This window comes from Lissotriton vulgaris, chromosome 5 (genome assembly GCF_964263255.1).
Source record: "Lissotriton vulgaris chromosome 5, aLisVul1.2, whole genome shotgun sequence".
NCBI lineage: Eukaryota > Metazoa > Chordata > Amphibia > Caudata > Salamandridae > Lissotriton > Lissotriton vulgaris.
The window spans coordinates 1,768,197,797-1,768,224,282 of record NC_141693.1 but is presented as its reverse complement, the minus strand read 5'-3'; positions in this window follow the sequence as shown (position 1 = coordinate 1,768,224,282).

Genomic DNA, 26,486 nt, shown 5'->3' with positions numbered 1-26,486 from the left:
GGTGCTAAGTGCACATAAACGCACGCTTGGTATAAATGTGGAATTTGACTAAAAAAGCTCCCTTTTCCCCTGGTGTCCCATCATGCACCCTATCCACCCTGACATCGACCAGGCAAGCCGATCCTCCTACTTCAAGCACAAATTCCGTTGTACCCCCTCTTGCCTGCTCTCTTTCTCATAAAGCTGACACATGCAAAGAATAATGTCCAGCTACCATGTAAACTACGGGTTTCCGTTCCGTTCGATATTTTCCTATAGACAAGAACGGAGTCAGTCGGATGGGTGACTCGGAACCCCCCCCCCCTCCCTAACTCTGTCACCGAACAAACAGCTCTTGCTCATCAATGATTTCCTAGTTTGCGAGGACAGCCACGGATTGGGTTACCAACCAAGGGAAAACCTAATCAAGCACACGACACAGTCACGAAGAAGAATAGTTTACTACAGCCCATTCTTCCTTTTCCGAGCTACACACACATACCATTGTGAGACATCACCGCCCTTGTGTACGAAGTAAAGAACGCACAATGCCTCGTCCTCTTTACCTTTCCGACAGAAATGACCCTGTAACAATGCCTCGATTCTCTGTCCTCAGATACTAGCAACTCTGTAACTTGTCACCACAATCGCCCCGATGCAATATGTTTGTCTATGTGTAAATGCTATTCAGGTTATTCTTTAAACAAGAACAAGTATGCTATGTCTTCTGTATGATTACATCATGAAATGATTGAATCAAGTCTAAGGGAAACTCCTTCTTTTTGATTGTACTCATACTGTATATAAGTGCTGTTATGTTTCAAGCAAAGTAGACTACTCCTGAACCCGCTTGGTGAAGGAGCTCTCCCTTAACTCGAGTTCTGGAATAAAACCCTTTCAACTTGAAAACCACGGACTCTGCTCCTCATTTTATGCATTACCATTTTCTTGGGTAATTATAGAAATTCCGAACTGCGTAAATAACTAGTTTTTTATTTACCACATAATGAGCGGACAAGAATTTTTTTTTAATCCTGGAACTAGGTTGGAGGCGCACATATGATGCCACTGCAAAAAATACCTATAGGGAGGCAAAAAATGCCTACCCTAAATTAATGCAAAAGACCAAAGCCTCGTTCTATGCCAACTCGATTGTTTCGAGCTCGAATCCATCTAAAACTAGTTTTTCTATTATTAAAGATATGTTAAAATCCCCAACAGGTAGTAACAATACCATATCCTCTAACACTCAATGTGAGTCACTGGCGAGGTATTTTATCAGCAAGGTTGAATGCGTTTACAGCACACACGACATGAGGCAGAATACCTCCGAATCTTTGATGACCTCCAACCCTACAGTCTTCCCTTGCTCCCTGCAAAACCTTCCACCTATGTCTCTTAAAGACTTGGACGTCCTGGCTCTAAAGGTTAAATCAGGCTCTCCTGACGACCCCATAAAACCGGATATCTTCAGGAAATTTTACGACTGTCTGATGATTGAGGGCAAGGAACTCATCAATAGATCGCTTCGGTCGGCAGTGATCCCTAAGACATGGAAGCATGCTAAGGTCGTTCCACTGTTGAAAAAGCACACACCGACGTGTCTCTACCAGAGAACTTTCGGACAATCTCTTTGCTCCGATATTTGGCAAAGATTATGGAGTCCCATGTGAACATCATTTTGACCAAATATTTGGAAGACAACAACATTTTAGACAGTTCACAAACGGGTTTCAATCCAAACACAGTACAAAATCAGCACTTCTGGCAGTCAAAGAGCAGTTGTGGGCCACGCTAGACGAGGGTCACACTTCAGCTTTATTTTTACTCGACCTTAGTGCGGCCTTTGACACGGTCTCCCATAGGATCCTTCTTCAAAGGCGAGAGGATAGAGGAGGTCTCAGGAGGGGCTTTGGCCTGGTTTGCTTCTCTTTAATCCGAGGGCTCATTTCAGGTCCATGGCTGACCTTATTTGTCTAGTGTTCACCCCGTTAGCTGTGGTGTGCCTCAAGGCTTAGCCTTGAGTCCCATGTTATTCAACGTATATGTCCGCTCACTAGCGCTTTTGGCCAAAGCACGGAACATAAACTTGGTATCCTATGCTGATGATACCCAATTAGTATTTACTTTTTCTAACAACCCTGCACAGGACCAACTGAAATTCCGTGACGATGTTCTAGCCATCTCAGACTGGATGGCAGACAATTATCTTCAACTTAATTCAGCCAAGACAGAGGTGTTCCTTGTAGGCCGAGATACCTATAAATGGAACTCCAAATCATGGCCCGTGGCTCTGGTTACACGGCCTCACCCGAAATCCACAGTGAAGGATTTGGGGGTTTTGATCGATAATGCCCTTTCACTTGAGCTTCACACCAAGAAGGTGGCTGGTACATGTTTTGGCCTTCTACGGGGCCTAAAACCCATTCTGGGGATTCTTTGATGCCCCTACTTGCCAACTGATTGTTCATTCTGTAGTCCAATCGCGGATAGATTATTGTAATTTTCTTCATCTTGGCATGAATAAAACAGTCATTAAAGACTACAGTGGGCACAGAACACATTCTTTTTGCCCTACCCAAGTACTGCCACACTACTAATCTTATTTGTCTTCTTCATTGGCTGCCAATCAAACAGAGGGGTCCGTTTAAAACTCTCTGCACCTTGCATAAGAGTCTACACGACTAGGGTCCCCATATTCTACATGGGCTGTGCACTTCATATGCTCCTTCGCGAGCTTTGCACTCTGCGAACCTGCATCTGTCTTGCAGTCCCTGGGTGCGCAGGTGTAGAGCAGGGGGGCGTTCCTTTAAGGCCCAGGCCCCTGTTCTATGGCAGCATAAAAACAATGGTCGAAACAAAGCAATTTACAATTCATATTACCCTTAAAAACATTTCATATTTACATGAGGTAATCTTAAAATTTATGAAAAATAAAAAGGGACACTTTACTGTATCGTCAGTTGTTTGGCAGATCTTATGCGCCAAGCCCAGCCTAGGAATTTAGCCAAACAAATGGCAAAAAGGGGTCTTGTATCTGAGAGCAGTATTCTTATAGCTTCCAGATGTGAGCGAGTTCCCAGGCTCCTACAAAGAGGCTTCAACCACCTCCGTCTAGGGGCCATATAGACTCGACACTCAAATAGAAAGTGTGCAACAGATTCAATTTTTAGCTCGCAGAATGGGCAATAGGGTACAGTTTGCAGTGGTGGTTTCCAGGTAGAGGTAAACTGACATAAAGGTAAAACCCCAACCCTGAATTTAAAATATAATGCTCTATCATGTGAACTGTGAATCAAGTCCAAATATGGTTCTCTGGAGGGGATATCTTTAACCATCAAGAAGTTGGCAACAGATCTTGGGTGATTTGATTTACCAAGTCTCTCGTTATCCACCCAAGACCAGTAAGCCTTCTTCAGTTCTTGTTTAGGGGGTGCTGTTTTATTTTCCCACGCAGCTCCTAGACCGAGCTTGTACAGTGCCCTCTTAACCTCTCTGAGCCAGGCGATCTTATGCCAGCCAGGTAAGGACAGTACATCTTTTAGGGCGTCTGCATAGCTGTGGAGTTCGGGGACGTTCCAAATTCTCGACCATAGTAGTAAGGCGCGTAATTTAGCTTGCTCGCAGATTGGACGAGTACCTGCGTCAAGCAAGAGGGGGATTGTGGGGGTGCTCTGGGGTAACCTCATCAGATCTTTATGAAATTTATTTTCTAGGTGGGCCAAAGTATCCACTCTCTGGGTACCCCAAAGTTCTGCGCCATACAGTGCTGCACTCACAACCCTACCCCTATAAATATCAAGAAGTGCCCCAATAGGTTTTATGGAGGAAGCACGCTGCTCTTTGAGTAAAGCACCAACAACCCTCTTATGGGTTAGAAACACTTTTTGGTGATGGGCCTTCCAGCTCATACTATCACAAAGACGTATGCCTAGATAGTCAAATTCTTTGACCCGTTCTAATGTGACAGAGTCTAGACTGGGGGGTTTAACAGATTTCTTAGGGGGGTTGAGGACAAGAAATTTGGTCTTGGCAATATTTATGGCCAGTCCCTTGGTGTCACAGAAGGCCTTGAAGCTGGAAAGTAGTGACTGTATGCCTGCAGGTGATTTCGAAATCAGGAGGGTGTCGTCCGCAAACAGGAGCGTCGGGATTTTCCTTCCAGCCAGGGATGGTGCATCTGCAGGATGTTGAAGAAGGTGCTCCACCACTCCATTGACGTAAAGCGAAAACAGAGTGGGGGCAAGCACACACCCCTGGCGGATGCCCCTGTCTACTGGAATACACTGGGTTTTTTCTCCCTGGGCACCCCATCTGATTTGGGCAAAGTTGTTTTCATGGAATTTTATCAGCAAGGCCAACAAATAGGGAGGTAGACCTAACTCGTCGAGGACCTTCCACAATAATGCTCTTGGAACCAGGTCGAAGGCTGTTTTTAAGTCTATGAAGACTAAGTATAAACTGCCCCCTCCTAGCACCACTACCTTCCAATAGAGCATTAAAAGGCGGAATGTCTGCTCGACGGTGCCTGTCCCTGATCTAAAACCCGCTTGGAAATCAGATAATATCTGATTTTCATCCACCCACTCCAGAATCCTGCCCAATACCACTTTTCCCGCTACCTTTTGCGTTGAATCCAGCAAACTGATGGGGCGGTAATTGGCTGGGTCTTCCCTGCTACCCTTCTTAAAAATGGGGACTACTTCAGCGCCCCTCCAAGAGTCAGGGAAAGACCCCCCCAACATAACCTCATTAAGAAGAGCAGCAATTAATCTGCTCCAAAATGGGGGATTATTTTTTATCAGGTCGCCCGGGATCCCGTCAGGTCCTGCCGCTTTGTTAGAAACAGTACACCTGATTGCCTTCTCTACTTCCAAGGTGGTAAATAGGACTTCATTTGGCGGGAGATCTGTGGAACTGAGCCTTGGGAGCGGGTCCGGTTGCAGAGGCCCTGTCTGAGCCGAATACAATTTCGAAAAGTGGGCAAACCAGGCAACACCAGGGATATTACAAGTCAGTTGTTGATCAATGGGCTTGTCTCTTGATCTTAGCAAGTCCCAGAACCCCTTAGCATCTTTCCTTGTGCTCGCCTCCGTTAGGTCACGCCAAAAGTTGAAATCATATGTCCGCTTGGCCTCAGTCACAGTTTTCCTATAAAGTTTCCTTGCAGACCTGATGGTAGCTTGGTCTTTTCCTTTTACTGCAGCAACAAGATCACCCTTAGCAAGTCGACACTTGGCTGTGAACCACTTTTCACTTGTTCTCAGGGCCCCCTTTGAAGCAGTTCTGGAGCTGGGTTTGCGAATGATGAACAGCCCACTTAGTGCCGTTACAGTCTCCGTAAATAACGATAAAAACATCTTGCTATCGCTATTGGTGCTATCAAGCCTAGATTCAGCCTCTAGTAAGATGGTTTCAGCTTGTGACATCCTAGCCTCATCCGCTGAGACTCTTGCCCATTTAAGACGTCTGCCACAGTTTGAGGGAAGAATCTCATGTGAAGCTTTCCATAACTGATTGGTAGTTTCTTGAGACCCAGTTTGCCAGGGGACAGAAATGGTTAAAGCGAGAGGGTTGTGGTCGCTGTCACAGGTCTCTATAACCTCCATGTCTTGATGATATGGCCAGAGGTTATAGTTGAGCATAACAAAGTCAATTCTGGATGAGTGGCCCGTCCTATTGTATGTATGGGCACCCATGGGATCTGATTTAGAACGCCCATTCGTTGCTCTCAAGTTATACTCCATGCAAAGAGCATTTATATCGATCGCCTTTTGTGTCCATTTAGGGATCGGTTCGAGGTTCAAGATAGGGATGCCCCTCCTGTTATCCTCATCGTTGGTATCCAGAATATCTTCTTTGGCTAAAGGCTCAAAACAGCAATTAAAATCACCTGCCAGCAGGACGAGAGAGTCGGCGTCACAGGCAGACAGGTAGTTACTTAAGCCTAAAGAGTTTAGAGATCCTCCGTTCCTGTTGCCCCTTAAGTAGAGATTAAATAGTTCTAGTTTCCTTCTCCCTTTGTAGTGCACTGTTAGCCATTGAAGGTCAGGTGTTTCGGTGGTCCTTTGAGAAACACTGAGGTCTAGTGCTATGTTGATCCAGATAAGAAGACCACCGGATGGGCGTCCTTTAGAACCTTGGTGACATACAGCCGGAACATAGAAGGTCGAAAACCCCACTCTATGTCTAGGTTCCTGGCACCATGTTTCCTGTAGCAAACAAATGTCATAGGGTGCCAGGAAGGTGTTCCATTCCGGGTTATCAAAGTTACGTGCAAGGCCAGCCACATTCCAGCTTAAGACCCTCAGTGAAGAATCGCCTGGGGAGGCAACTCTATCAGGCAGGACGATCTCCATTGGATTAGAATGTACAGGAGGAGGGGGGATCGGACAGGGGCTGTCTGGCCTCGTTTCCACTCTTTTGCAATCTAAGATAGCCATTTTGATCGGTTCCATGGCCCGGGGCAAGAGAGTCAGAAGCCCGGCTTGGCTAGTTGGAGGGCCGTTGGTTGGATTTCCAACTATGTCTGTAACATGTGGAGACGATGCTTTTTCTAGTTGTGGACATGCTGGGAACATAGAAAGTCAATCGACCTCCTCCAGGCCTCCAAATCTCTTGTAGGTTGAAAGGCCATTCCAGTGTAAAAGAGTATTCTTTTGCCTCGTGGGATGGGTGTTCCATGGGTGGTGCTGCACCAAGGACCAGTTATCCGCTTGGGTATGCACTTGGCGTGGGGGATAAAAATAGGATAGCGGCCTTGGTATGACTAGAGAATCTTCACTAGTTGGCCAGGAACAGATATGGTGCGCCGTATGTGGGTCTTCAAAAGTTACAACTACACAGTCCCCTTGCTTGGATTTCTTGGTTGGGCCCACCCAGGGTATTCTACGGACCATCATTACTCGGCTTCTTTTGCCATTGGGAATCGGTCTGTTGACGTTAAGCCAGTGCATAGTTTTATTTTTCAAAGACCAGTGGTTTTCGTGTTGGTCAGTGCCGATCACAGGGACGCCTGTCAACACGACCACGTAGTCATTGGCCTCTGGTGGAAGGTCTATATAGCCTCCTCTAAAATTTTCTTTTGGACGAAGACCCTAGGTTTCGGCAGGATGGGGTCTGGCGGATGCTACCAGGTTTGGATTTACTTTTTCAGGCTTAGGGTTCCGTGTGGGAATCTGCAGTTTGGTAGCCTGAGGTTTAGCGGTTATGGAAACTTGATCCACAGCCACAGTCCTCGGCTTAGGAACAGGCCTTACAGCAACAGGTACTGGTGGGGGGTGCTGCTCAGCTTGCGAAACAGGGGCTGGCGAATGTGGGTCAGATAAGGACAAGCCCTGGTTTTCGAGACTTCTCAGGGCAAGAGTGGCCAGAGCAATAATGCTCTTCTCCATCTCGAGTAGATTGTTTTCTATCCTAGACAATCTTAAGTCCAGTGGTGAAAGAAGTTTTTTTAATGTTTCCCAGACTTGATCTATAAATTCCTTATCATTCCTTCCCTGGTCTTGTACCTGGGCCCCCTCGTCTTCTGGGGTGATGTTGGCTGGACCCTCTCCCATACTTTGGCATACTGCCTGTGTGCTCGAGGAACCCTCAGGTAAAGCATTACATGCCTCAGCGTTGGTCATTGTAAGCTGGTGGGAGACTGCCACCTTTGCCTTTTTACGAGAATAGGCTGAGCGTGATTGGCGTTTTCTTTTGGGTTGTGCACCACTAACACGGGAAGTAGTTGGGAATACTTGGGGAAGGGGATTAAGGGTGGGGGTCTGAGCGTGAGAAGGTGCAGCGAAACTTAGATCTTCTGTAATGCGTGATTGTTCTAAGGGCGGAGTGAGGGTGGAAGTAATCGGGGGCTGGTGTAAATCAACCTGAGTGGTAATACTATTTGGGCGGGCAGGGCGTGCTGGAGTGACAGCAGAGGCTATATGTCCTAGGGATGATTTTTTCGAGAGGGCAATTACCTCGGACAGCCTACGTGCAGCTACCAATTCAAGGGATACCCGGGTTTGAAGTTTAGATATTTCTTCATCGATGGCTATATATATTTGTGCGGGTGATGAAGTCGTCCATAGGGCCACAGATTTGTGAACCACTTTTGGAGGCTTTGCTACGTGTCATCCTAGTACTCATGGTGCTTACGATGAGATCAGGGTCGTCACTCGACTTACTAGCTAGGGAGCTTCAGTTTAAGCTAACCTGTCTCAGCACAATGATACAATAACAAGCAGGTTAGGAGCAATAAGGGGGGTGGGCCAGGGCTGTCATCTGCCGTCCTCGAACGGCCTCAAACGGCCCGCTCTTTGCCCGGTCTTCGCCCCGGTGTTTGCCCCGTGCGCGTCCCGCTTGCGCGTTTCCGATGACTGCTTATCAGTGTTTATGCAGGTGGAGGGGGCGGGAAGAGGACCAGCTGCGGCCAATCAGCGCCGCTGGGCACGCTGGTCCTCGCAGTCCCGCCTCGCTGCTGAAAGTCCCTCTGTATTTACCCTTGGGTTTCGTTGGTGCTCAAAGCACGTCCTGGAGCCGGGGCTGGATCCCCCTCAAGTGTCTCAGGCCTTCGAGCGGCGCCCGCGGAGCGGGAGCCGCGAGGCGTGGTGGCAGAGTGGCCGGAAAGGTCGCTGGCAACAATCAGGTAAACGGAAGCAGCGCTCCCACAGGGTCAGCTTTGGTGTCAAATCTATAAAGATGACGTGGGCGGAAGGTAATAGTAATAGTAATTTTTTATGTATATTGAATGAATAATTGCCTGTTGTTGTGGCATCTCCAAATTAGCCAGATAGCTACACCTTGTGGCAGCTGTCACAAGCAGCAGTGCCAAGCACCAGAAACCACTAGCTTAAATTAAGCACTGTACTATTCTGCTCTTAAGCGTGAGCTCAAGAGTGGCTCCCAGGAGTACTGAACTAGTTCATTGTTGTTTTTTTTTTTAGCACTATTATCGAGCACAGCCTACCAGTATTTTGGTAACACTTTTACACATTACCTTAGAATAAGGCACTGTATGACCGAATTTTGAACATACACCTGACACAGTACCATGCAATTAACTGTCTGTTGATGTATGCTACAGCACTTGTCATTGCCAGCTTGTTAGCACACATATACATTTACCTGGCAATAGGCACCCGTGTCAGACTCCATAGACAAATGAACCTGTGTAAATTTGCACATGAATACTTTTTATATTAAGGTCCATTTGAACTGTTAAAACATTTTTTAAAAAGTCCTGTGGGATAAGCTTTTCTGTTACAACACAATAATTTTTAGGATGGATTCTTCTGCTGTGCCATCCAAAAAAACAGAGGGGCATATTACCAACCAATAGCGATAATTATCGCTATTGCTTGGTTAGAGACAAAAATTTACCACTGAGCCGCGGCGATTTTTACTGCAAATAAACCTTGGTATTACCAAGGTTTACCACAAATGCGATAAAAATCGCCGCAATGCATGAATATCGCTGAAAAGTCAGCGATATTCATGCATTACCGAGCTAATGCTCTTAGCCATGTTATCCACCTCCCATTGGATAAAATGGCTAAGAACTGCTCAGGGCAGGTGTTAGCTTTTGGAGATATTCGCGCTTAGCTCGAATATCTCCAAAAGTTGGTAATAGGAGATAGCGATGTTAGCGACTGTTTTCAGTCGCTAACATCTTGGCACGCCCACTTTGCATGTCATTAGTCATAAATATCACTGACATGCAAAGTGGGGCCCAAGATGGTCGCTATCTCCTACTAGCTGTCCCTAACTGGTGTTAGCGACAGCTAGGTAATAGGGAGATAATTTTATCTCCGCTTTCTTGGCTTTTAAAGCCAAAAAAGCGGAGATAAACCCCCTTGATAATATGCCCCAGAGTTACTATTGCCCTTGCTAGGCGTAAATCTCCGAACATATTTCAGCATGTGAAGCTGCTTACAGAAAGGGTATAATATCCAGAAACTTCTTCTTTGTTTTTGTTGTTTTCCAAATTTTGCAGGCAAAGCCAGCAAGAAATGCCCACAAACCTACCCTATTAGTTGATTTCTTCTAGGAAATTTTATTATACTGATACAAATTCTGTGTTATGAAACTTCATTGTCAAATTCAAAATCCAAGCATTCCATAATCTGTGGCGCTGGATGGGATTGTTCCCATGGGTATGTTTGTGCAACAAGGTTTCATATAAGTGTGCAAATAGTGTTTTGTGTGAATCTGGCTCCAGAGTCATTATATTTAACACCGTCTTCCCGTCAGTGTTACTCTGTGCTATCCAAAAACTGTAATGTATTTTATAAATATTTATAATATATATGTATGTAATAGTGTATGTAATAGTGATGTTATTGTTTTAAAGTCAAAGGGGAAGAGCTGGTGACGTCACACTACTGGCTATGCTATGAGAGGAAGTAGCCTCACAAAATCTTTTGCGCTATTCAACGGTCTTCTAAACTTTTTTTTAAAACAATCTTCATTGAAAACCCTTGCCTGCTGCATAGCAATTATCTGTCCTTAAAAAAAAGTGCCAACCAACTGATTATAAATTCAGGGGCTTTTTCATCAGTTGCCAGATTGGTGAACACAATGACAAAGGTTGCAGAGAAGCAGCCCTCTAGAATGGGAAGAGCGGGCACCTGGGCAATCTGGATTGGCCTCTAGTAGTCAATGATTTCAGAGCCAGCGTCAGAGAAGGGACAAAGCCACTGATAATGGGACCCCGTGTCTGGTCAGGATGGCACGGAAGCGTTGATAGGCTCAGATCTGCACTGTGTCTACACTCGCCATGTTTGTCGTCAAAGACCCAGTGGATCCTGGTTTGGCAGCGCTGTCTCTCATTTCGCAATTTTCTGGGTAAAAAGAGATGCTTTCTTCTAAAATTCTCAAAAACAAACCGCTCACATGCTGTGGAGTAGATACGTTCATATCTGTCCAGTGTGGACGACGGCCTTAGTGGAACTTGCAAAACTTTGTGTGCCAAATGTAAATTGATTTTAAGATTTGCCATTCTCTGTTTTCACCCTGGGCCCCATAAGACTTTCATTAGAACACGTTGAGCCTTTTTTTGGAAGCTTCCTTGATTGTTTGCAGTATTTAAAAACTTTCAAATGCTATTTTCGATCCACCCTCGTGTCCATCATTAAGCACTAGACATACATAACACGAATTCCTCCTCTTCCACTGCTGCTGTCGGGTAGATGACAGGGAGTGTTGGGGCGGTGGCCTAAGGAGATCAGAATGCAGTCAGTCCAGTGTTGGTTGACCTTTAAGGGATGGAGGACCATAGAGCAGAGACCAACGCTGAGCGCCTCAGAACAGGAACCACCGGTTTAAAGGTCTCTGGGGCATTTTTTTATGTGCGTCCTATTACCAGCCTGGCCAGGTGGTGGTTTAAAATTAGTTTCAATTCCTTTCTAGTTCAAAATATGTCTGGGGCTGGGCTGGTCACAAGTCAGCTCTTGATTTATAACCATCTCGCCGAGAACGAGGTGCAAACATTAGATTCAAGAGTCTTCCTTTACATAATGTGAGGTTTTTGGAGCAAATGAATACATTTTAAAATTGGCGACTCACAAAATAAAACTCCGATCTTCTTGGAGCTGTCTTGATGCTCCTTTCATTCACAGCACGATTCTGTAGCAGTGTCCTCCTGTCCAGACTACCTCGTGCCTCATTCCCCCGCCATCTTATAGGTACCAGAAGTGACATCATATCCCCCTTGACCTCACAGGAAGTGACACTGCATAATAGTTTAAAGCAACCTTTAATGAAATGGTGAGGCTAAAAGATCAGTGGACATGGGGCTTAGGGCCAGATGCATCAAAGGGTTTTGCCTATTCTGTGTCTATGGGAAAATGTGTTCATGCATATGGCCCTTAGTGTGATGTTTTGGAGAATAAGAGGTGGGGGCAAAAAAGCAGAATACTGCGAGGACTAAATGTACACACTGAATGATGAAGCTAGAAAGGAGGTACAGTAGTTCGGACGTAAGATCCTAAGGTCCCGCCTCCTTCTGTACTGTATCTTTCACAACCCTCCCCTACCGCCACATCTGCCCTAGGCTGGTGTCCTTGCGCTACCATATGCCACATTCCCAGCAGTCATGTAGCAAGGGCTCCTAGGCAGTTCTTAATTTCAAAAAGAATAAGTTCCAGGTTCCAAAGTTTTTCTCAGAAGCTTGTCAGGATTTCCAAATACCAAGATTGTCTTGTCTTAATTCCGCTACCATACTCTCCCGGCTCTTTATCTCAGTCTTGCAGGTAATTTTTCATCCCTCCTCCCTCTCTTCCTCTCTGTTTTTCTGTCCATTTCTTCTTCCTCTTCCACCCTTTTTTGCCTGTCCCTCTTGTTCCGGGTCAAAGGCTGTTGATGTAAAATAATTGATGGACCTAAAAAAGAGTGCCAGTGGGCCAGTGTTGGCTCCTCCACTAAGACGGAGGAGCTTCGCCCCACTGCTCTCTGAGTAGTTCAAAAGGAAAAATAAAATGATAATAACGCAAAGTTATTAGCATATTATTTTTTCCTACTGCAGTGGCTCAGTTTTATGCGGGGCGGAGCTAGCCAGAGCAGGTTTCTCCATTAGCTGTCTTGCACATCCTGGGTGGAGAACAGGCACAGGCTCCCAGTCCCCGTCTGAGCGCCAACCCATGACGCTCAGACCAATACCACGCTGCTGTCATGGTGACAACAATGTTGTGATTGGCTTAAGGAAGCTGGGGAGCCTGGGTGATTCCTGATGCCGGCACTCAAGACAGGAAGAAGATGAAGAGGATGGAGGAGAGGCGGTGGTCGGCTGTACCCGGCCGTACCCAGGTAAGTGCTTTTAGGGGGGGGTTCCATTTACCCCCTCTCCCCTGCTCACCCTGCCTCACCACCCACATCTGGTAACAGCCACTACTGGGGTGGGCTCCACCTTCAACCACTGGCTCAAATTAAGTCTTAATGTAAACAAAGAAAATGGACTCCCTGCACTTGGTTGATTTATGGAAGACCATTATAATTGGCCTCCTACCACTAGGCCCTGGTGCCACTGCTCCTGCCATACTAATGCTAGCCTTGCCCCTGTATCCAGAAGGCTTGCAGGTCAGCATTGTTGAGTTACTTGAATGAATATTCCTTCCCTTCCCCTAAGGTGTTTGTCGAAAATGAGGGAATGTAATTAAATGTCTTTCCTGCCACCAATGATCTTTTATCTGCATCCTGGAGAGGTTTCTGAGTGAGATCAAAGTCCACTTCGAATGTGGATGTGCCCGTGCTGTTTTCATGCCATTTGATATTTTTGTGCTGATAAAAAGGCGAGAGAAGTTGGAGCTGCGAAGCAAAGGGAAGGGAAGCTCTTTTACAGCCACACTGCAGGAGCAAAGAATCGTAAAGCACAAGGACATCCAGGTGTCACCCCAACATGATGCAATGATTAACAAACCATGCAGTACTTCCGTGTAGCCGGGGTGCCAAAACTTTATGTATTCACTGCCTAATCTGTCAAATAAATAAATTAGTGTAGGGGGCCAAAGTTTTTCCTACGCGTCCGCCCACGAGCTCCTGAATGCCAGGGTTTCTGAATAGCAACCCTCTCTTGACTCCACCTGCTCCGTCGACCACCACCCCACGTGCCATGTCTCTTTATCTCGCTGTTCGTCACCTGTGCTCTCTCGTCCTTTGTCACTGTTGACATCTGTAAAATCGTGGGCTCTAGGCCCACATACTTAGTAATAACTGACGCAGGCACAGTAGTGATACTTACATGCCATGCACTCCAACCCTTTTATTAGCAGGCCTATGTGACTCTTGATGCCTGTGGTGGATGGGTGTGGAGTGTGTGTGCGGCCAGCCCTCGAAAGAGTGGCTGGTATAACTAGTCTTGCTGAGACACTAGAACATGTCCAGCAGGACACTACATTCCTCCAAAACTTTATTAACAAGCACTGGCGTTGCCAATAGGTCTCGCAGTAGGAAAGTTGGAGCTATTACAATTGCCTATAACAATGCCTTTTATTTTTGTTTTCATTTTAAAAACATAAAGGGCTTTGTCATTTACAAAACCAATAGCTCCAACTTTCCTACTGCGAGACCTATTGTGTACTGCACAGTGTGGGTGAAAGTGGCACTGCGTGTGTGTGAGTGGCTTTGAGTGAGTTGCGTTGCGTGGGTGAGTGGCGTTGCATGTGTGAGTGTTGTTGCGTGGGTGAGTGGCGTTGCGTGGGTGAGTGGCGTTGCCTGTGTGAGTTGCGTTGCCTGGGTGAGTGGCATTGCATGGGTGAGAGTGGCGTTGCGTGTGTGAGAGTGGGCTTGCGTGGGTGTGAGTGGTGTTGTGTGTCTGAAAGTGGTGCTGTGTGGGTAAAAGTGGCACTGTGTGGGTGTGAGTGGATTTGCGTGTGTGAGTGGCGTTGCGTGTGTGAGTGGCGTTGCATGTGTGAGTGGCGTTGCATGTGTGAGTGGCATTGCATGGGTGAGAGTGGCGTGGCGTTGCGTGTGTGAGAGTGGGCTTGCGTGGGTGGGAGTGGTGTTGTGTGTCTGAAAGTGGTGCTGTGTGGGTAAAAGTGGTGCTGTGAGCGGCAATGCGTGGGTGTGAGTGGCGTTGCGTGTGTGAGTGGCGTTGCATGGGTGAGTGGCGTTGCGTGGGTGAGTGGCATTGCGTGTGTGAGTGGCGTTGCGTGTGTGAGTGGCGTTGCGTGGGTGAGTGGCGTTGCGTGGGCGAGTGGCGTTGCGTGGGTGAGTGGCGTTGCATGTGTGAGTGGCGTTGCATGTGTGAGTGGCGTTGCGTGGGTGAGTGGCATTGCGTGGGTGAGTGGCGTTGCGTGGTTGAGTGGCGTTGCGTGGGTGAGTGGCGTTGCGTGGGTGAGAGGGGTTGCGTGGGTGAGTGGCGTTGCGTGTGTGAGTGGCGTTGCGTGGATGAGTGGTGTTGCGTGGATGAGTGGCATTGCGTGGATGAGTGGCATTGCGTGGATGAGTGGCGTTGCGTGGATGAGTGGCGTTGCGTGGATGAGTGGCGTTGCGTGGATGAGTGGGGTTGCGTGGGTGAGTTGTGTTGCGTGTGTGAGTGGTGTTGCTTGGGTGAGTGGCGTTGCTTGGGTGAGTGTGGCATTGCGTGGGTGATAGTGGGCTTGCGTGGGTGTGAGTGGCGTTGCGTGTCTGAAAGTGGTGCTGTGTGGGTGAAAGTGGCACTGCGTGGGTGTGAGTGGCTTTGCGTGAGTGAGTGAGTGGCGTTGCGTGGGTGAGTGTGGTGTTGCATGGATGATAGTGGGCTTGCGTGGGTGTGAGTGGCGTTGCGTGTCTGTAAGTGTTGCTGTGTGGGTGAAAGTGGCACAGAGCCTTTGATGTGGCCTGGCGCAGGAGAAATGCTGCTGCTAATAATTAAATATAAAAAGTGTTTAGGGACTCACGGCTGCCGAGAGTAACAAGGCAGTGCTGGGAGGGGGGCAGCACACCAACTGAAGTGCTCTGGTTGCACGGCCTGCGGCCGGCCGTGTGAAGTGATAAGCCTTTGAAGTACACAGGCATGCTGTGACGGAGGTGTGAGAGGTCTGGCAGGGAACAGATGGCCTGGCTGTGAAGCAGGGGGCGGGGCAGCACTGGGGAAGCCTGTGGGAGAGTGATTGATGCCTTTGATGTGGGGAGGGAGGAGAGCCTTTTGCGAGCCTGCCGGAGAAATGCTGCTGATGCGCGTGCATGTTTAATCACGTGATTCACGTGAACTTAAAGAAAACCGTGGCTGAAAGCCCGTGGTTTGAAGAGGATTTTGCCGACTTGAATGGTAAAGGCGAGACCTAAAAACCAGTCCTCGGAAGCTTGTTTCCGGTCCAGGGAAGACATGGCTTGGCAGTTCGGGCTGGACTGTTCCCATGAGGCACAGGGTCAGACTGATTTGCATATAGCCATGTCTGAACTGGGGTGGCAGAGTGGGCTAAAGAATGGTGATGGATTAAACCCAGATCTTTTGACTGGGTGTGAGTGTTTGATTGATTCAGATGCTCTCCATCACCATCCCCTTTTCTACCTTCTTATGGATGTCACGGCTGAGAGCCATGGGATGCCGTGACAATAGTCCACTGGATTGCTCACTCCATTATGCGTGTCCTGATGTACCTCTGAACAGCGGGACTAGTGGTTTAGGGTCAGTAATCACCTTAAACGTATGTCCACAGAGATAAATATCGAAGTGTTGACAGGCCCACCTGGGCATACCGTGTTTCCACAGCTGTGAGGGCTCAGCTGGCATATGCAATTGGCTTCCACCCCTCACTCCCATCCTGCTGCAATAGGACTGCTCCCAGTCTCACCGGGCTGGCATCGACTAATAACTCTGTCAATCAAATTTCCAGGTTTTAAATATGACACAGTCGCCCCTTTCAGAAGGGCGCATTTAATTTGAAGGGCGTATTGATAGCTCCTGGCTGCTTTGGTTTCAGTGCATTCACCAACGGTGATACCCATGGAGTGGGGCCTGATATCTTTTCAATCACTCCTACTTGTTCCAGGCGGTCCAGTTCGGCCTCCACCAGGGGTCGCAGATGAAAAGGCACTCTTCGGTGTCGTAGTGCTACTGGTTAAATTGTTTTGGCAATGTGGAGTTTCACTTGAACACCTTTTAGACAGCCCAGACCTCTGAACAGATCTGGGAATTCTGCCATGATATTTTCAGCGTGTGACTGCTGATTTTGTTTCGTAAACATTACTATGCCCAGATCCTCCATCGAGTGGTAGCCCAGCAGAGTCCCAGCACTGTCCCATGTCATGTGGAATCGTGTGACTGCCGACGTGTCCCCATGGGTAACTGTTAGAACCGGCTGTCTCTAGTTGGCAGAGGTATACACTTCTGACAAATAGGGACACACCTTTTCTAGTCAGGGCAAGGGGATCACACACTTAGATAACCCCTGCTCACCCCCTTGGTAGCTTGGCAAAGCAGACAGGCTTATCTCAGAGGCAATGCGTTAAGCATTTATGACCACATACAGTAATGAAGTGAATACACTACAAATGGACACGACACAGTAGTATTATAAAAATAGGTATTTTTATATAAGGCTTAGCACAAGACCAAATAACGACAAAAATATACCACAGTCTTAATAAATACTCTTGGAAGGGAAAATAATAGTTCCAATGTAGTTTCTTCGTAGCACAAAAGTCTTTAGTATCAAAAGCAACTCTTCTTCTTTAAAACACAGTTCTTGGCAACAATGTAACCCACACGGGAGTCACACGACGTCGAGGCAAAGTTAATCCAAAGGGTTCGGCGTCGACCGCGAGGAGCGCTATGTCGAGCCCGGAGTCGAGCAGACCCCAACAACACAGTACCTTGGAAAAGTGAAGCACACGATGATCAGCGGCGTCGAGATGTCCGGCGTCGCGTCTCCGGCGTCGATCTGGCCTCGGAGTCGGGGCGACCTGCAGCGGCGTCGACAGATGTCAGGCAGGAGCAGCGCTCACGAGGCAAAGCAGGATACGGCGTTGTCGTCGATGTCGATGATGATGTTGCAAGAGTGAGCAGCGCTCACGGCGTCGAGAGGGCTCGGCTTCGATGCGATCAGCAGCGGTGCAGACACGAAGTCACCTGGAGCTGGAGCCGAACTCGCTACTCACTGGCGTTGTGCTGGCGTCGATCGGGCCCGGCGGCCGGCGTTGAGGAAGCGGGACACTGGAGCCGTTACTCACGATGTCGAGCTGGATTCGGCGGCGTCCGTCGGCGTCGAGATTGCTGGTTTCTTTCAGAGGTGCTGGATTCACAAGTTCCAGCAACAAGCACTTTTAGCAAATGATGAAGTCCTCTAGCCCTGTGACTTCAACAGGAGACTGGCACTCTTCCAGTCCTTGGAGATTTTCTTAGCAAAGTTTGAGAGTACACACACAGTTCCTCTCTCCTGGTTCCTTGGCAAAAATAAAGAAGCACATGCAGGATTCCCCCCAGCAAACAGCACACTAGCAGAAGGGGTAGGCAAGTCCTTGGATCAGTAGGCTTCTTGTCCTTGGTTTCAGGGTTCCTTGTCAGAAGTGATCTAAATTCTTGGTTCAGGGGTCCTTCTCTTATACCCCTTTTTGGCTTTGATCCCTTTGTCCATGCAGGGGAATTTCCCAACATCCTGGGTCTGTTGTGGGTGTAGCCGGGCAGAGGCACCTGGCCTATTCACTGAGCAGGGCAGAGTCCTCAGTCGCCCAGTAGGAGGTGGAGCCAGTATTGTCACTGGCAGGAGCAGAGCTATCAGCCTCCCGGCAGGAGGTGGGGCCAGGATCGTCCCTGGCAGGCACAGAGCCATCAGTCGCTTGGCAGGAGGTGGAGCCAGCATTGTATCAGGCAGGGCAGGCTATCAGAAGCTACTCTCCCCCTACTCTCAATGCAAATGTCCCACTCATCCCACACTGACTCAGCAGATCTCTGGAGCCACCCAGCTCCTGTCACACACACACCAAACCAGCAGAAACCAGAAATAGTTAGACAAGAAAATAGCCACTTTCTAAAAGTGCTATTTTCAAACCCAGAGTCCAAAAACCATCCACACAACTGGATGCGTGATTAAACCCCGAGTTCAGGGATACCAAACTCGACATTGCACCATGCTCCCCGAGCCAGCTAGGATTATAGCATTAATAACCCAGGCAGCTCATTCTAACTAATGGAGAGCAGGTTACCTTACAATAGTGAAAAACGAATATGGCTGTAATTCACTATTAGGACATGCCAACCTTGTCAGGCTTGTCCTACCTTATGCTTACAACGCACCCTGCCCGTGGGCCTACCATAGGGGTGACTAACATGAAGTTAAGGGAAGGTTTAGGGACTGGCAAGTAGGTGTACTTGCGCAGTCAGCGTGACAGTACTAGACTGCACGTGGGTCTGGCAATGGCAGACCCTCAGACATATTTTTACTAGGCCGCTCTTGTGGGTGGCACAACATGTGCTGCAAGCCCACGAGCGGCATTTGTATTTACAAGCCCCGGCACTCCTGGTGCACTAGACTAGGGACTGATAGTAAACCAAATAAGCCAAACATGGAATTCAATCAATACAGTAATTTAACATAGGGAGCACTTGCACTGTGGCACTGATCAGCAGTGGCACAGTGCCCAAAGCATTACATCAGCAAACACATCGTAAACAGTGGAGGCAAACAGAAAAAATGGAGGAGAGACTCAAGCCAATGATGTCAGGTCTAACAGTAACCTTCACTTCTATCATTCCCTGTAGTGGAATGGGGGTGTCTCCTCCATTGTTGAAGATTCGTGCGGTCGTGTTGAGAAGTTATTACAGCCTTTTGCCGCTTGCTCGTCCACCCGTGCCTCCTCTTCCTCAGCCTACTCCTATCCTTATGACCTCGACCCACTCTTTTTTGACAATGCCTGGAAGTGACGCGTGATGCCTAGCTGATCTCTTCGCCTGTGCTGACTCCATCTCCCCCGCTCTGGCATCCGCTAGCTCATGGGATCTCCCCAGCACTAAGATGTCATCTATTGAGATGCCTGGCTGACGCAAAATCAGTTTACGTAGATCCGAAGACATGCACCCTTGGATCAGTTGTGCCCTGATTTCGAGTTGCTTGCAAATTCCAGTGCAGGAACTCCCTAATTTACTTAGGCGCGTGAAAAACATGTCTACAGATTCCTCTTCTTTTTGCTTTGCTTGCCTCAATGTAAAATGTACGAAGTGAGGGTTGACCTGTGGGTCTAAATAGTGATCTAGAGCACGTACCGCTTTGTCATAATCATTTCTGTCTCCAGTGTCTGGTAAATCCAGGAACAGCTCATACAACTCATCCACTCCCATGTGCAACGTGGTAGATTGTTGGACTGCACCATCAGTTTCGCGCACTGCAATAAAGTAATTCTCTAGCTGTCCAATCCATTTGCGCCATCGCGGTGCTGCCGTCGCCGGGCCAGCCAGTTGGCCAAACAGTGGTAGAGCACTCAGGGATGTGCGTGAGCCAGTATCGCCATGTCCTTGATCAACACCCTCTGCCTGCACCGACATCCTCGTGTGCCCTGTGACCCGCTGTACTGTTAAGAACGGTGCTCCTGGCTCCACCACTTCCCCTAGTGAGGTTGCTCCGTTCACCCTTTCCTGTGTTCACCCCCGATAGGTTGGTGCTGCACTCTTTCTGGTGTGCACGTGTATAGACCCACCTTTGCTGCGATGCTGTAATGTTTGATTCTTCTTTCTGTTATGTTTCCTTTTTTTTCTTTATACTGTAGGCTTCAGCCTGCTGCAGCTGCCTCTCTAAGTGCAAAGTCTGTACCGGGAGTCTCCTGGCCTGACTGCCTCGCATGTCTGTCCAGCCTCCAGCGGTGGCCGACTGTGCGCCCTGTGATCTCTAGGGCAGCACCCTTCAACTGCCTCTTTTCCACCGTTCACAGGGCTGCGGAAATGCTCAGCGCACCTAGTGCACATTCACTGCTCCCTCCAGCTGCGGCCTAAGTGAGGGCCTGTGCCGACTCCAGTCTTCAGGGCATGTGCGCGGCTGCGCACTCGCTCACTGGGCTGCCTCCCCAGCGCGACTCGCGCCACACGAGGCCATGCTCCTCAATGCTAGTGTGCCGAAACGCGCACCACCAGACTGACACTCTTCGAGTGCACCACACCACCTCCTCGCCTCGCGCCATCTACCGCACCACCCAAGTCACGGCTACGGATGCAGCTGCTGTCAACGCCGAGCCTGCTTTGCGATAGCACATCGCGATGTCCTCCGCATCATCGCCAGTGTAAATAGTGAGGTTAATGGGGCTGACCTGGGGCATATACGTGTTCTAAGGGTATGTGGGGCCTACAACTACTCGGACACAATATAAGATACCTCCACACACCAGTGTCGGTCTGTCTGTGCCGTCAGCCACAAGCGCTGACCTCACGTTTATTATATACTCCCGGCCCGCGCCGGGCGAAGGGAGTTGAAGTGATTACATTGTTTAGTATGAGCCGGGTGGTTCACTACAGCCGGGACAGAAGGCGGTAGGCAGGTGTTTGCCAGTACTGGAACAGTCTCTTTTCTTCCTTCCTGCAACAGTAAGCAGGTGGCCATCATGTTATCACAGATAACACCAGATTTGGAGACATGAGGAAATGCCAATGACTGTGAGTGTCCGCCGTTCTTTCCTGGGGCTTACTTACAGGCCTCGCTGGGCACAGTACAGGTAGCACGGCCACTGTCACTAAGTGGTACTGCAGCCACTTCTTACAGGCCACTGCAGCTTCTAGAGGACGGCGGGAGCCACGCCTATCTTCCTGAACTCGTGGGCCATACCAGTCGTGCAGGCATACCATACTCATTGCGCGGGACAACTTAGGACTATAATGCAGCATTCCCTTTAGTCAGTGGCGGTCATACATACATACATAACAGCTTTGGCGACCAGTCACCCCCTTCACCTCCAAACCAAAGCCCCCCTCCGACATCCTTTGCGCCTGGAACCCAATCAGCACTGAAGAAACCATCCGCTTGATGAACACCATCCACTCCGGATCGCCAACCGACCCATGTCCCCACCACATCTTCAACAAAGCAGACTCCATCATCGCACCCCATCTCCGAGATGTCATCAACTGCTCCCTCAACACTGCTACCTTCCCGGATAGCTGGAAACATGCCGAACTCAGCGCTCTCCTGAAGAAACCCACAGCAGACCCCACCGAACTTAAGAACTACCGCCCCATTTCGCTCCTCCCATTCCCTGCCAAAGTAATTGAGAAAACCGTCAACAATCAGCTCGCCACCTTCCTAGAATCTAACGGCTCCCTCGACCCATCACAGTCCGGCTTCCGAGCCAAACACAGCACCGAGACCGCCCTCATCACAGCCACAGACGACATTCGAACACTACTTGACAACGGAGAAACAGCTGCCCTCATCCTACTGGACCTCTCCGCAGCCTTCGACACAGTCTGCCATAGCACCCTGATACAACGCCTCAGCAACGTTGGGATACAAGGAAAAGCACTGGACTGGTTCATCTCGTTCCTCGCCGGAAGAACTCAGAAAGTCCGCCTCCCCCCTTTCAGATCAGAGGCCACTGAAGTCATCTGCGGCGTACCACAAGGATCTTCACTCAGTCCCACCCTCTTCAATGTATACATGAGTCCCCTTGCATCCATCGCACGCCAACACAACCTCAACATCATCTCCTACGCAGATGACATCCAGCTGATCCTCTCCCTCACCAAAGACCCAAACACCGCCAAAACCAACCTACACGAAGGGATGCAAGAAGTAGCAGAGTGGATGAAGAACAGCCGTTTAAAACTGAATTCAGACAAAACGGAAGTCCTCATCTTAGGATCATCCCCCTCAGCTTGGGACGACTCATGGTGGCCACCGGCCCTGGGCATCGCGACCAAACCAACGGACCACGCATGTAACCTGGGCTTCATCATGGACTCCTCCCTCTCGATGACCAGACAAGTCAATGCCATCTCATCATCATGCTTTAACATCCTACATATGCTCAAAAAAATCTTCAGCTGGATCCCCACCGAAACAAGAAAGACGGTCACCCAAGCACTTGTCACAAGCCGACTGGATTACGGAAACACCCTTTACGCCGGAACAACAGCCAAATTACAGTACAAACTCCAACGCATTCAGAACGCCTCAGCCAGACTTATCCTAGACATCCCCCGCCAAGCTCACATATCCGGTCACCTGAAAGACCTCCACTGGCTCCCCGTCAACAAGAGAATAACGTTCCGTCTCCTCACCCACGCACACAAAGCCCTCTACGACCTAGGACCCAAATACCTCAACACGCGCCTGACCTTCTACACCCCCACCCGCCAACTACGATCGTCCAATCAAGCCCTTGCCGCGATTCCACGCATCCAAAGATCCACCATGGGAGAAATATCCTTCTCCTACTTAGCGGCCAAGACCTGGAACTCTCTCCCCACCCACCTCCGCCTTACACGGAACCACCTCTCCTTCAGAAAACAACTCAAAACTTGGATATTCGATAAGTAACGCTTCCCCCCCCCTCCCTCAAGCGCCTTGAGACCCTCTGGGTGAGTAGTGCGCTATACAAATTCTAACTTGACTTGACTTGACTTGACACTGGAGATCTCCTTCCTCTAGCTGCTGGTCAGTGAAAGTGCGCACTATGTGTTGCAAGTGGGGTCTTTTGATTACAGGGGGTGGCACTTCGCCCTGGAGGCAGCCGCAGGCTGATCTTCGGTAGTCTCGCCAGCGGACTGGACCTCCGTAGGCAGCTGGCTTGCCTTTCAATAGGCCACTGTGTGATGGGTGTAAAGCTTTCTTATTATCGTCTGTTTTCCTTTTGTCAGCAGCCCGTCACTCTTCCTCTACAAGAGCAGTCTTGCAAGCCCGTCTTTAGCCTTCAGGCCCTATCTTCCCATGAATGCTGCCAGTGATAGGGGGCACTCTGTGTTGATGAAGCACGTTGGGGGCACCCTGTGCTGGCTGCGGCACTTCACATTTTATCTTGGCGCATTCCTCTCTTTGGGCCCATCTATGTGCTGGCTCATGGCAGGTGGCGGGTGCAGGGGCATGCCTTGTAGGTAGCAGGTGCGGGAGGTGCTTGAGGGTGGCAGTTTCCTCCCGCTCATGCAGGGACAGTCTCCCTCTTCCAGGGGTGACATGACCACTTCCCCGGGCAGGCGGCAGTTTGCAGTGCCTATGGAGATGTCCCCTCCTCCTTCACAGCAGTTGAGGCATGATGTGGGGTCAGACCCCTTATCGCCTTTGTAAAACTGTTGGTTCTAGGCCTACATACTTAGTAATAAGTAACGCAGACACAGTGGCTATGCTTACTTAACTGGCCACGTGCTCTCTGGCCCTTTTATTAACAGGCCCACGTCACTCGTGACGCTTGTGGTGGATGGGTGTGGGGTGTATGTGGCCTGCCCTCAAAGGAGTGCCTGGTAAAACTAGTACCTACAGAGACACTAGAACATGTCCAGCAGGACACTACAACATCCTGTCTTTCTTTTCCTAGTAATAAAATATACTTCAGAGACCCAGAACATGAGTGTCAGTGCCCACAGCTGTAGCCTCTGGGACAGATTAAGCAGTATATCTATCTAAATCTATCTATCTATCTGTCTATCTATCTATCTATAAAAAAAAATATATATATATATGTAAATATACATATATATATATATATATATATATATATATATATATATATATATATATATATATATATATATATATTACCTACTGGCGTTCGCCAGTAGGTATATATAGTTAGGATTAATTCCCTATGGGATTTCTGAAAATTCTATGTCTAATAACTTTGGCGTTTGTGGACGGAATCGGCTGAAATTTTCAGGAAAATGGCACATTTTGTTTCTGAGCAGCCCCTGAAAATTTGGTGGGGTTTCGTCAAGGGGGGGCTGAGAAAAAAGGGGGGTCCCAAAACGCGTTTTTTACATTGAGTTTTCCATAGGGCGGTTGGACTCACTTTTAGCTCGAACGGCTGAATGGATTTGCACGAAACTTGGCAAAATTGTAGGGACTGTTAGCCCGATGTGCCTTTGCTAGGTCTCAATATATGTGCTTCAGTGGATTTTGAGAAATTAACGTTTAAATCAAGATATATATCTGTAACAGCGCTCCGGGCAGCGATCCGGTTCGCTTACTTTTCGCGTTTCGGAACTTTGCGCGCAGAAAGCTGATTGGCTCTCCGGTGTCTGTCAACATTCTAAACAGTCCGGAGCGGCCGCCATCTTGTCTCTCGGTAGGATCGAGAGAGAAGAAGAGGTGAAAAACGAAAGGGGAATTTAATGAAAGGGGGCAAGGTATCCCCCTCTTGACCCCCTAGGAATGTTGTTGGGGTTATTAAAGGGTCCCGTGGGGAAAAGAAAAAAAAAAAGATTTTTCACGGTAGAAGCGCTTCACGGGCCGCGAACTGGGCCGCAAACTGGTAGCGAAACGGGAATTCGCCATTTTGTGCTTCGTTAATTAAATTATTAGGTATAAGGGGGTGCGGGAGACGTATCCTAATCCCCTATGTTTCCTGAGGGTGGCTGAGGAGGCTGATATATGTTGATACATCTCTTCCAGCGGCTGTGCGTGAGCTTTTTTTTTTTTTGCTGCGTGACAGTCCGGAGCGGCCGCCATCTTGTCTCTCGGTAGGATCGAGAGAGAAGAAGAGGTGAAAAACGAAAGGGGAATTTAATGAAAGGGGGCAAGGTATCCCCCTCTTGACCCCCTAGGAATGTTGTTGGGGTTATTAAAGGGTCCCGTGGGGAAAAGAAAAAAAAAATGATTTTTCACGGTAGAAGCGCTTCACGGGCCGCGAACTGGGCCGCAAACTGGTAGCGAAACGGGAATTCGCCATTTTGTGCTTCGTTTTAATTGTTTAGAGACAAAAATTATCGCCGCACATCGGCCACAATGCATGAATATCGTTGAAAAGTCAGCGATATTCATGCATTATCCAGCAAATGCTCTTAGCCGTGTTATCCACCTTCCATTGGATAACATGGTTAAAAACTGCTCTGTGCGTGAGCTTTTTTTTTTTTTTTTTTTTTTTTGCTGCGTGACGTTTGTTAACGTTCGATTCGATGGAAATCAGGAAGTGTTGACCACCATTTTGTCACTGCGAGTAAATATTTTGTTATAAATGAATCCTTATTGAAAAACATTGTCTGCGCCATCTTGCCTTTTTGTCCAATGCCACAATTTTGTCGTGCACGGCAGCCATTTTAGATGCCTTGACCAGGCCCACTCTCTGCACGCCGCCGATCCTCAGCATGGCTCCCCACCCTCGCAAGCATCTCCCCCACGCACTGGTCATCCCCGCTCTCTCTCTCATGCATGGGCCATATACTTCCCCCCATCTGCGCTGCTCTTCTCTGAGAATCACACCCTGTGCCCTCCCGACACCTCTCTTTCACCCTATTCACTACCGCACCCTCTGACACTCCTCTTCCTCTGTGTCCGATTGTCCAGGCCGGACCTAGGCTATCACCTACCCCTGCGGATGTAGTTTATGGCCCCAGCTGTAGAGAATTCAGACATGCCAACCCTCCCGATTCAGGCGTGTGACTACTGATTTCAGTGCTAGTCTCCCGCCTCCCGATTTCTGCAAGCAAAAACCCGGGGGCATATTACGAACAACTAGCGATAATTTTTGTCTCTAACTTGTTTAGAGACAAAAATTATCGCCGCACATCGGCGATTTTTATCGCAGATAAACCTTGCTATTATCGCAGAAAAGTCAGCGATATTCATGTATTATCGAGCAAATGCTCTTAGCCATGTTATCCACCTCCCATTGGATAACATGGCTAAGAACTGCTCAGGGCAGGTGTTAGATTTTGGAGATATTCGCGCTTAGCGCGAATATCTCCAAAAGTTGGTAATAGAAGATAGCGATGTTAGGGACTGTTTCCAGTCGCTAACATCTTGGCACGCCACTTTGCATGTCATTAGTGATAAGTATCACTGACATGCAAAGCGGGGCCCAAGATGGTCGCTATCTCCTTTTAGCTGTCACTAACTGGTGTTAGCGACAGCTTGGTAATAGGGAGATATTTTTATCTCCGCTTTCTTGGCTTTTAAAGCCAAAAAAGCGGAGATAAACCC